Source organism: Sciurus carolinensis, chromosome 4 (genome assembly GCF_902686445.1).
Source record: "Sciurus carolinensis chromosome 4, mSciCar1.2, whole genome shotgun sequence".
NCBI classification, from domain to species: domain Eukaryota; kingdom Metazoa; phylum Chordata; class Mammalia; order Rodentia; family Sciuridae; genus Sciurus; species Sciurus carolinensis.
Window position 1 is genome coordinate 76,782,011 of NC_062216.1, and position 11,390 is coordinate 76,793,400.

Below are 11,390 nucleotides of genomic sequence, written 5' to 3' on the forward strand. Positions count from 1 at the left end.
GCTGCCTCTCTAGGGGTGGTGGTCTTCAGGTGGGGTATATTCCCTGCTAGTGGGCAGAGGTGCCTCTACTTGTTGACCAATGGTCATCCAAAAGGGACCTAGGCTGCGGGCTGAGGCAAGGCCTATTTGGGCCTGTGTCTCTGGTTTTACCGTCCTTGTGGGAAAACCTCACCTGGCAGGGAAGACTCACCCGGTGGGGAGGTCTCGCTGGTCAGTTCCCCTCCTAGAGGTTCCCCTCAGTCCACAACTACCGCCTGGGCAGGGCAGCCTTCCCAGGCAACATTCCCAGGGGCCCGGACCTACCTCCTGGGCCTGGGAGCCCTGCCCTTCGCAGACGAGACTCCTTAGGTTGCCCCTCCTCAGAGAATCTGCCCGCAGTCCTGGAACCTTCGCTCCGCCCCTCAGCTTGTCTCTGTGTAGCTCTTTCAACAAAAGGCGCCTAGGTTCCCGGACCGTGCTTTGCACCTAATCACCTGGCTATGTGACCTCTTCTCTGAGCAGCCACCTGGAGCCTCGTACATATGTTCTGAGCCCCAGTGACCTGCCGCTCACCTCTTCATCCAGGCAGCCACCCGGTGTTCTGTGTGGGCGCTTGGACACCAAGCAACTCACTGCGCACCTCCACCTCCTCAGGACAGCACCCCCCCCCCGTTGTTCAGGAGGTTGCTGAGTCCAAACAGCTCGCCGCCCAGCTCTTCCTCTGGCAGCCGCCGGAGCCCCGGCGGGTTGCTCCGAAACCAAGCGTTGTGCTGCGCGGCCTCCTCTGCAAAGTTCCCCGCTGTCCGTGTTTACCGCTCCAGCCCGGGGAGGGGTGTCTCGCCGGGCAACTCTACTTCACAAAGTTCCCTGCGTTCCGGGGCTACCGCCCCATCCGGGTCGCCTCCCCAACGGGAGAGACTCACCCGGCGGCTTTGAGTTGGTCCCAAATCACTCAGTATCTCCTCTTTTGAATCCTGAGTCCTGGAGCAACATGAAATGCAGCCGCCCTCTAGTCCGCCATCTTGAAAACCTGTCATCATATGATTCTTATCCTTAAGTCTGTTGACATGATGGATTACATTTATTGATTTACGTATGTTAAACCATCCTAGCATTCCAGGGATGAACCACACTTGATCATGGTGCACAATTTTCTTAATACTCTTTTGGATACAGTTTGCCAATATTTTGTTAAGGATCTTTGCATCTATATTCATCAAGGATATTGGTCTAAAATTTTCTTTCCTTGATGTGTCTTTGCCTGGTTTGGGTATGAGGGTGATACTAGCTTCATAGAATGAGGTTGGTGGGGTATCCTCTTTTTCTATTTCCTGGAATACTTTGAGAAGTATTGGAATGAGATCTTCTTTGAAGGTCTTGTAGAACTTGGCTGAGAATCCATGTGGTCCTGGGCTTTTCTTAGATGGTAGATTTTTAATGGTTTCTTCTATTTCATTGCTTGATTTTGATCTGTTTAAATTGTGTATGTCCTCCTGGTTCAGTTTGGGAGGAGCATGTCTCTAGAAATTTGTCAATGTCTTCAGTAGATTCTATTTTGTTGGAATACAGATTTTCAAAGTAGCTTCTATTTATGTTGTGTATCTCAGTGGTGTCTGTTGTGATATTTCCTTTTTCATCACGAATTTTAGTAATTTGAGTTTTCTCTCTCCTTCTCTTTGTTAGTGTGGCTAAGGGTTTGTCTATTTTGTTTAATTTCTCAAAGAACCAACTTTTTGTTTTGTCAATTTTTTGAATTGTTTCTTTTGTTTCAATTTCATTGATTTCAGCTCTGATTTTAATTATTTCCTGTCTTCTACTACTTTTGCTGTTATTCTGTTCTTCTTTTTCTAGGGCTTTGGACTATAATGTTAGGTCATTTAGTTGTTGACTTTTATTCTTTTCTGGAATGCGCTCCATGCAATGAATTTTCCTCTTAGAACCGCTTTCATAGTGTCCCAGAGATTTTGATATGTTGTATTGTCATTCTCATTCATTGCCTGCATTTGCTCTCTTATCTCATCTTTTGCTTCACGAATCATCTTAATCATGTATAATCTGAAGTCCTTTTCTGACATTTCTTCTAACATACTGTCATTGGATTCTATTAATATAGAATCTAGATTTGTTTGGATCATTTTCTTCCCTTGTTTTTTCATGTTGTTCATGTATCGTCCCCTCTAGCAGTGCAGATCTGGGGTATTGCAGATTTCCCCCTATAGGATTATAGTGGCCCTATAGGTTTCCAAAACCCTTTCTTTAAGGGGAGATCAATATTAGCAGTACCCAATTCAGACACTATGCAATCCTAGACTAAATAGCCCCTATGAGGACAATAACAAAATTGTCATAGTAAACAAAATGAGTTCAAATATTATCTTCAATAAAACAAACAGATTTGCAATAAGTTCTGCAGTTTCTAATGGAGGACAAAGAGGATGCAGAGGGATGTAGAATGTGACTGTTAATGGGATAAGAAAAGATTATACAGAAGTTCTAGATAATAGAAAGGGTGAGAGTGTAATCAAAAGAAATTGGATGTTAGCATGCAAAAAATGGACAAAGAGACTCTGAGGGAACAGGTAAACAAAAGGAAAAGAGAGCAAGAAAAGTAAAGAAATAAAAACAAAATTTTCAATAAAGAGAAAAAAGAAAATCTACAGTATAACAGTCATATAGTAATGAAACCTCCCAGTGTTCAGTAGCCTGATGCATGAGAGGTACCTGACAATGAGCTTCAAGCCTCCCATTATGTGGTTTTGTTTATCCATTAATTATTGAAATTTTCAGTTTTACTTTATATCTTATCCTTTTTGCTGAGGCTTTCTATTTCTTTGCTTATACCTTTTATGTATTTATTTGTTTCAAATATGTTCATAATTATTTGTTGAAACACTTTTATGGTTGCTGTATTAAATTCTTTGTCAGATAATTCTAACATCAGAGGTCTCTAAAATCATCCTAACATCTCTGTGGTTAAGTCTATTAATTGTCTTTTCTTAGGTTGAGTCTTCTGATTCTTAGACAATGAATGATTGTTTAAAAATGGAAACCTGGTCATTGGAGCATTATATTTTGATCTTGTTTTAACTCTGTTCTGACTTCCTCTGACATTTCTCATGGATGAGAAGGTGGATGCTGCCAGGTTCTCCCTTCAGACTTTGTTGACACCCAAGGGAAGAGGAGCTACTTCTTGCTACTTAGTGACTGGAATTAACAGGTGCTCATTAGACTTATGGTGATATTACCTTGGCTTGAAGGGACATCACTGTCTCTACCTGGCCCTCTGACCCCACTACATGGCAGCATGACTTTGATAGAACTCTGGCTCCTCACTAGGCCTGTCACCAGCCCTGGTGGGAGAGGTGAAGGGGGATCCCTTATTGGATAAGTAGCTGTGGCTTTACACATAGTTTCCAATGACTTCCTAGGGAGGGAAGTCATGTATTGCTCTCCAATGGAAGTGAAAATCCTCATTTCTGACCCATTAGAGGGCCGGGGGTTAGAATGTTTTCTTATAACCTGAGGAGTGTGGAAACTCAGATCTGCAACTTGAGCTTTATTGATGTAGATGAGGAACGATCACAATTTTTTTTCTTTCTGTGGTGTTATCTTCAGTAGAGTGGTTATTATATAAAAGCTTTTGTTTCGTTAGAGTGCATCTTTCCTAGTCCTTTGCAAAGGAGAGAAAGGGTTTAGGGATAGGTATTTTTCTATCTATGTCAATTGACATTTCTGGGTTTCTGGCTTCCTCAGGTCCAATACTTGAATAATTCAAGCCTAAAGGAAAATCAAGGACCTCACCAAGGTGTCATTTCTGTAGTCCTGAATCCCCTGGCTAGCTTGCTTTAGCCTCATCAACTTTTTGTTTTCTTAACTTTGTTTCATATACATTTTGTAGTAATTTTTGTTGTACTTACTGAAAAGGAAAAATCTGCTTTATTTTCACAAAAGCAGAATCAAAGCTTTTAAATTTGACAGCTAATATGACTGTATGCATCAAAAAAATTCAGATACATCTATACAATAATAAATTAACATAATTTTTAAGAAATTTAAGCAAATTTTCTTGACTATAGATGCATACATTAAAATAGTTGTATTTATAAATACCAACAAAATATATAAAGTGAAATTATGAAAGAGAATCTTCAACCTTGCTATAAAACAAATATTTAGGAATAAGTGTAATAAAGAATAAACAATAAAACTGAAATATTAACATATAAACAGACTTGTCATGTTTAAGAATTAGAGAAATTTTGTTAGATTTCCAATTTTTCTAGTTTTTTAAATCATTGCAATTCCAATTAAAAAATCATAAAGAGTAATTTTTAAATGAAAGTTGACAAACTAATGCTAAAACTTATATATTGCTTCAAAAGTCTGAAAATGACCCAGTCACTCTTCACAAAGACCAAGATTGGAAGACTTACTCTAACTGGCCATTAATAGTTATAAACCTACATTAATTTATAAAGTGTGATGCTACTATAAAGATAGACAAATTGACAAATAGTATACAGAGGTCAGAAACATACCCACTGATATTTTATGACCTCGGTGATATAACAGTGCATTAATAAAACTCTTTCAAGTAAAGGTGCTAGGACATGGGTTTCCAATTGAGGACACATATAACCTGATAACTATGGCACCACATATAACATAAATTCCTCATAGATTATAGACCTAAATGTGAAAAGCAAACTAATGAATATTTAGTATCCTTACAATATTTAGCTCACCAAACTTTATAAGAGATCATTGGGTATAATACAGTTGGAGAAATAAAAGTCAAAAGTTTCTTGCTATGGAAAGAATTAATCACTCTCCTGTCACACCATATTTTTCTATGCAAAAAGATGCGTGCATGCACGCGTGCACACAAACACATACATCCACACTCACAATCTTAAAGTAACAAAGCTGACAACAATAATTCATGAATATAGTATGATTCAATATATTTTATATGAACTTTATTTGACTGTTTTAAGAGAAAATTCAAAATGTATTATCATTTATTGCCAATCCCACTATTTTTGTTACTTTTTTAATAGAAAATAAAAACTTTATTTTTTTCAAGTTTATAAGATAGTTCCCATTACATATAACATTATGGTCAAGGATTCTACAGCCATGAATGCCTGTAGTCACATAAATATATACAATCCAATTCATGTCTTTCCAGCTAAAAGAGGCATCTGAAGTCCAGAAAGTCATGTTTGGAGTAGAGGTTGTCCTTAATGGGATGGCTCCTGTCAGTGCACTATGAAGCAGCCTTGCTTGCTGGAGCTGACTCAGCAGAGAAAGGGACAGACAGTCCATTTTCAGGGCTGGGATACAACTCAATTTTCCCTCTTGTGGTTAAGATGTTCTAGAATCTCAGAATTCTGATTTGGCTTCTATAGTGTATATACCTGGGGAGTTCTAACTTTCAGATGAAAAAGGAAACCAATTTAGTGGTGAGAAATAGAAGCTTGCTAAAGGAGGGGCCCTAATTGTTGTCTGCAGAGGAGTGAAGAGAGGCAGGCCCCACACTCACTGCTCGCTGGCCTAGGCATGGCTCTCCCAGAAGAGGGGGGTCATGCTCTGCCCTGTGCTCCTCTGTCAGTCAGTGGCACTGACATCCATTCAAGGCAGCAAGCATCTAGAAGCTCCATGTGCTGCAGCTAGAGGCTGGTAATCAGATCCTACTTGGAGCTGTGGAGTTTGTATAAACTGCGAACAAGCTGTGGCAAGAGTCTCTTGGGACACTAGCTCTGTCCCCCAACTTGTAGAAGACAGGAACACCCCCAAATCAAACAAAAGCCCTAACAGGCATCTAAACTCTGCAGCAGGTGTCCATTCTACTGGACACACCAACTGCCCCAGGGGCAATAGACAGGGTGATGGCTAAGGCACAGTCAGTTTTACATTCAAGTCAAGCCACCTCTTATCCCAGGGCACACTAACAACTCCAGAGTCACTAATAGACAGTCCTCACCATGAGATGTCCAGACCATCTTATAGAGCCATAATGCCTGGCTGTGGGAGGACTCCTCAAGAGGTTAATTTCACGTGTACTCTTTCCAGTGAAGAGGGCTTCCCCTTGATGAAAGGACCCACAGCAACATTTGGCCTCAGCTTCCGACTGAGCACTTGATATTACCCACTTATTTTCCTTTCCAGCCCATTGTGCCAAGGAGGAGAAAATGGTAAGAAGGGCAGTGTTCCCTGGATGATTTCTCTTGGTGGAGATAGCAAAGAAGTTCTTGCTTTCTGTCTGCCTCTTGAATGAGGGTAGGGGCCACCAGAAAGGTATAGAAGCTGTTCTCACCTCTTGGCCAAGTTCAAGGTTCTTTTGGAAAGACCTAAGCATGGGAAGTCAGATCAAGAGGAAAAAGGTCATTAAAAGGGGGATTCCAAGTCATATTCTAAGAATAAACAGTCTGCCATAGGTGGGAAAAAGGAACATTTGTGTTACCTTTATGTGTGAGGGGATGCAACCTCATAATCCTGAAGCAAGGCACAGCAGGTGGTCTTTGTCCAGGGCAAGAAACCAGTAGCTAAACTGGCAATGTGGGGAGGGTCTGAGGCATGACAGTAAAATCCACCCTAGAGTTTTCTAAAGTGGACCATCATGCATGGCAGAGCAGCCTCTGGGCAGCTATACTGAACACAGACCGAGAAGGTCTGCCTCAGACTCTATCTCCTTCCTCCCACACTCACCTGGAAACAAGGCCAAGAAGTGGTCAAGTGATGAGCACCAACTTTAGCTCCTTTCCCAAAACTTCGTTCCTAAACTCTGATGCATGAGGCACTGTCCATCAGTTCTGAAGGAATGTGCGTGCCAGGCTTGCTGTTGTTGTCTGGGTGACTTGGCACTCTTTGTGCTACAATATCTCTAGAAATGGGTGCACAGCATCTCTAGGGGTAAGCAGTTACAGCTGGGGTTGGTCAAGGATCTCCTCCCTAGGACCAAGCTACTTCTTTGAGGTGCTGACATACCACCTCTTTCAGTTCTAGCAGAAATTTCTCACATCTGAGCAGGTGCCCAGGCTGGTCCTGGAAGGATGGGGCATCCAGTAAACATGGCTGGGCTAGAGGGCTGGGACTAGAGCCTGGGCCCTCACATTTCCCAAGAGGCATGTTGAGAGATGCTCCTGCATTTGACCCAGTCTTTGGGCCTGAAATAAGGGAAACAGCACCCTCATTTAAATCAGGAAAATCTTTCTGATCTCCTGGCTTCCCATTTTAGAATGGGAGTTGAGAAACAGGGCATTCCATGGGAAACTGGGTTTGATTATAGCAATCTGATCTCCAGTTCCAGACAGAGATCCAGGTACATACATGCCTGGGATATCCTGCATGTGACTGAAGGGCTTCCCTGAACAAGTAGTTATAAACCTGTTCTTTGACTTGATTTGAATTGAGTCCAATGGGCAGGGACTGGCTGGAGATGCACTGAGGTGTATGTGAAGTACAGAGGGCAGGAGGGGGTCAGAGCCCAGCATCTGATGACTAATACAGAAGAGGCTGCAGGCTGAGCATCTAGTGGGAAAGGGTGCTCCTCTGCAGAAGGAAGAGGTAGAATCTTCCTGTCTCAAGAGCCAAGGAAGGTGAAATTCCAATAAACCCAAGTCCCTTCTCTCCAGTTTGGAGGCTAAACCTCTTGGGATGTAGCCTCTAAATTAAGTTGAAGGCTTAGGATTTACTCCTTAAGGGAAGGAGATTCCAGGATTGTGCCATATGGTTAAAAAGAAGAGGGACTGGCAAGGGGGCTGAGGCTTGCAGGATGGGAAATTCCAAAGTTCAGTGCTCCACAGATGGAAAGGAACCACCCTACAGAGCAGACCACTGGAGCAGCCAAGGAGGTGGTGCCGACACAGAGAGGTGTTTTAGATATTTCAATTACTATTTTCATGAAAATATTACATGTCCCTTTCTTGCTAGAAAAAGAAAAGGAGCAGGGGGAATCCTGCTTCAGACACCAGACCCTTACCTATAAAAATAACATACACATTCACTGGAAAGAAGTTCTACAGCTAAGAAGATCCTAAAGATTGCAAGAGATGTTCTTATAAAACTCTGCTGCATTTATACTATCACAAGAGAAGCTCTCAGACTGGTCATGGAATAAGAGTACCACTCTGCCCCAAAAATTTCCTTTTCTTTTTTTTTTTTTTTCATTCTTTGAAACAAAACAGAAGAGATAAAAGTACTGTAGCTGCAGTAGTTCCTCTGTCCTCTCATCCGACTGTCTCCTGTGTCTGTACAAGGATGAACAAGGGACTACAGCTTGCTCATAGTGAAAATCATCGGTTCTGATTGTGTTCTCACCAGCATTCCATGGAGAGAGAAGAAGAGAGGGGGAGAGAGGAGGATGGGAAGGAAGTTCCCAGTTGGTTCTGGCCTCTAGCTCCCTTCAGGAATGAAAAGGAGTTCATGAGGAAGACTTATTTCAGTTCTTAGAGAAAATCAATATCCAAAGCCTGGCAAAGGGACACTAGGTCTCCTTGGTTTGCCATCCTCCAGAAAGTTATGTTGTGTTGTTTGGCTGCAATTTCTTCATCTCATCCATCTCCAATCACTACATATGTGACTTTATTTCCAAATCTTGACACAATTCTCTCAAAACAACTCTCCTTACCAATTTTGGTAGTACTATAGATGTTTTCAATAGGAAATATTTCTCCTAGTCCATGTAGGAGAAACTTGTCAAGGCTGGAACCAGCAGGGTGGTTGTGATCAGAACATTCACACAATTCTTTCTGGATTGGATGAGAAGTAAGGATTTTAATGCAGTTCCTAGTCAGGAATCAGTTAAAACTTCAATTTCTGCTCTTATTTTTTATTATTGTAAACAAATGGTGTACAATTGTTTCTCTGTTTGTACATGAAGTAGAGGCATACCATTTGTGTAATCATACATTTACATAGGGCAATACTGTTTGACTTATTCTGTTATTTTTTCCTACCCTCCAAACCCTCCCATCCCTCTTTTCCCTCTATACAGTTCCTCCTTCCTCCATTCTTGCCTCCCTCCCACCCCCCATCCACTTATCAGCGAGATCATTCATCCTTTGGTTTTTTGAAATCGGTTATCTCACTTAGCATGATATTTTCCAATTTCATCCATTTGCCGGCAAATGCCATAATTTTATTATCCTTTGTCGTTGAGTAATGTTCCATTGTATATATATATATATATACACCACAGTTTCTTTATCCATTCATCAATAGAAGGCCATCTAGGTTGGTTCCACAATCTGGCTATTGTGAATTGAGCAGCTATGAACATTGATGTGACTGCATCTCTGTAGTATGCTGTACTATGTATGTAGTATGTAGTCCTTTGGGTATAGGCCTAGGAGTGGAATAGCTGGGTCAAATGGTGGTTCCATTCCAAGTTTTCTAAGGAATCTCCACTCTCTTTCCAGAGTGACTGCACTAATTTGCAACCTCACCAGCAATGTATGAGTGTACCTTTCTCCCCACATCCTCACCAACACCTATTGTTACTTGTGTTCTTGGTAATCACCATTCTAATTGGGGTGAGATGGAATCTTAGGGTAGTTTTGATTTGCATTTCTCTTATTACTAGAGATGTTGAACATTTTTTCATGTATCTGTTGATTCCTTGTATATCTTCTTCTGTGAAGTATCTGTTCATTTCTTTAGCCCATTTGTTGATTGGGTTATTTGTATTCTTGGTGTAGAGTGTTTTGAATTCTTTATATATTATGGAAATTAGTGCTCTATCTGAAGTGTGAGTGGCAAAGATTTTCTCCCACTCTGTAGGCTCTCTCTTCACATTGCTGATAGTTTCCTTTGCTGAGAGAAAGCTTTTTAGTTTGAATCTATCCCAGTTATTGATTCTTGCTTTTATTTCTTGTGCTATGGGAGTCATGTTAAGGACATCTTTCTCTGGGGACTGAGGAGGTCACCCACATTGCTTTCATGCTTATCATAAATTTCTCTCACTTTTTGGTAGCAGAAAGCCAGTTTTCTCATCCAGATCACACTTCCCTGGACACCCACAGAGGAACCATGGCTATCACTGCCTCTGGAGCTACTGAAGACATCTGTTGAGAAAATATAGTTGCTCAAGTCTTGGCCATTGTCACCAGAAGCCACATATTCCACATGCACCTGGTCACACTCTTCTAAGTCATTGAAAAATAGATGTGAGTCACTTCAAAAATCATTTCTTCCAATGCTAAACCTGAGCCAATCACTATTGTTGGGTCCTTTCCATACCTCTGGGCATAGGATCCAGTAAGAAGGGAGTGAAAGATGATGATGCTTTCATCCAAGTCCCACAAAAATACCCATTGCATTTCACTGTCTTGAGAAGAACTGGTAAGAGCTTTCCTCTTGCCCTGGTTCTTGCCAGTCCAGTTTTTCCTGAACTGATCATGAGCATCTTTACTTGGTGTGGTCCGGGACAAAGGTGGGCTTGTGAAGTGTCTCCAGAGGAAAGTCTCTGGGCTGCTGGTGCAGGTACCTTGACACTGGGTTTCTCTGTCTGGTATGTGGTAGTTGCTAATGTGGTACTCTCAGCATCACTGTTAATCTGGTCTGTGACCCCAAAGCTGGAGCTGGGGTAGCAGGTCTGGTACTGATTCTGATCAATAATGGTATAGATGGGATAGTCTTGGTTTCAGATCCTGGCAACTGCTGCTGCTGGGATGTTGGCAATTGTGAATGAGGTGGCTATCAGGCTGGCATTTGTGCTTAAAGCAAAAGGAGGTAGTTCCTATGTTTGTGTTGCCTGAGGATAGACAGCATAGGGTTGAGACTGCTGTAGTGTCTGGTACTGAGTCTGCCCAGGGTAAGCAGTTTCTGAAACAGGAACTGACAGAATATGTGCAAAGGTTTGCAGAATACATTTGTGAGGTATAATCACTGGATGAGTGAGGGATGTAATCGGTGCGAGTCATAATTTCCTCTGACATGTTAAGGTTTGAAGCAAGGCTTGATGTTTCAGGTTTCTGATCACTGATATCCGGGCTGCTTAGTTGACTAAGTTTGCTCTCCTGGTTCCTGCATGTTGGCTTTTTCCACTGTTTGCTCTGATAAATCTTGCTGTTCTTCCATGAGAGCTGATATTTCTTTATTATACTTATGTGACTGGGTTACAAGTCTCTCTCCACAGTATTCACAATCCAAAGACTGCAGAAACCCCACAGCAAGACATGGGGACCAGTCCAGACCCACAGTAGAACCAGCAGAGTGGAGGAAACTGTGGTGTTAGCGTAACCTGAATGTGCGTCCCTAGAAACAGGACTATTTTTGTTTTTTGTCTAATGAAGTTGTACTTAACCACTGATTTTAGCTGCTTCTTCCATCTCATATTGTTCTTTTCATACTATATCCATATTCTCTACTTCTATGCATGATTTTTCTTTCTTATTCCTTTGTGCAGC

General features: G+C 41.7%; 1 pseudogene; it reads right to left on the bottom strand.

Annotated features, from left to right (window-relative positions):
* Positions 1–8,429: 8,429 nt before the first annotated feature.
* LOC124983527 (eyes absent homolog 3-like) lies at positions 8,430–11,061 on the bottom strand (annotated as a pseudogene).
* Positions 11,062–11,390: the final 329 nt, after the last annotated feature.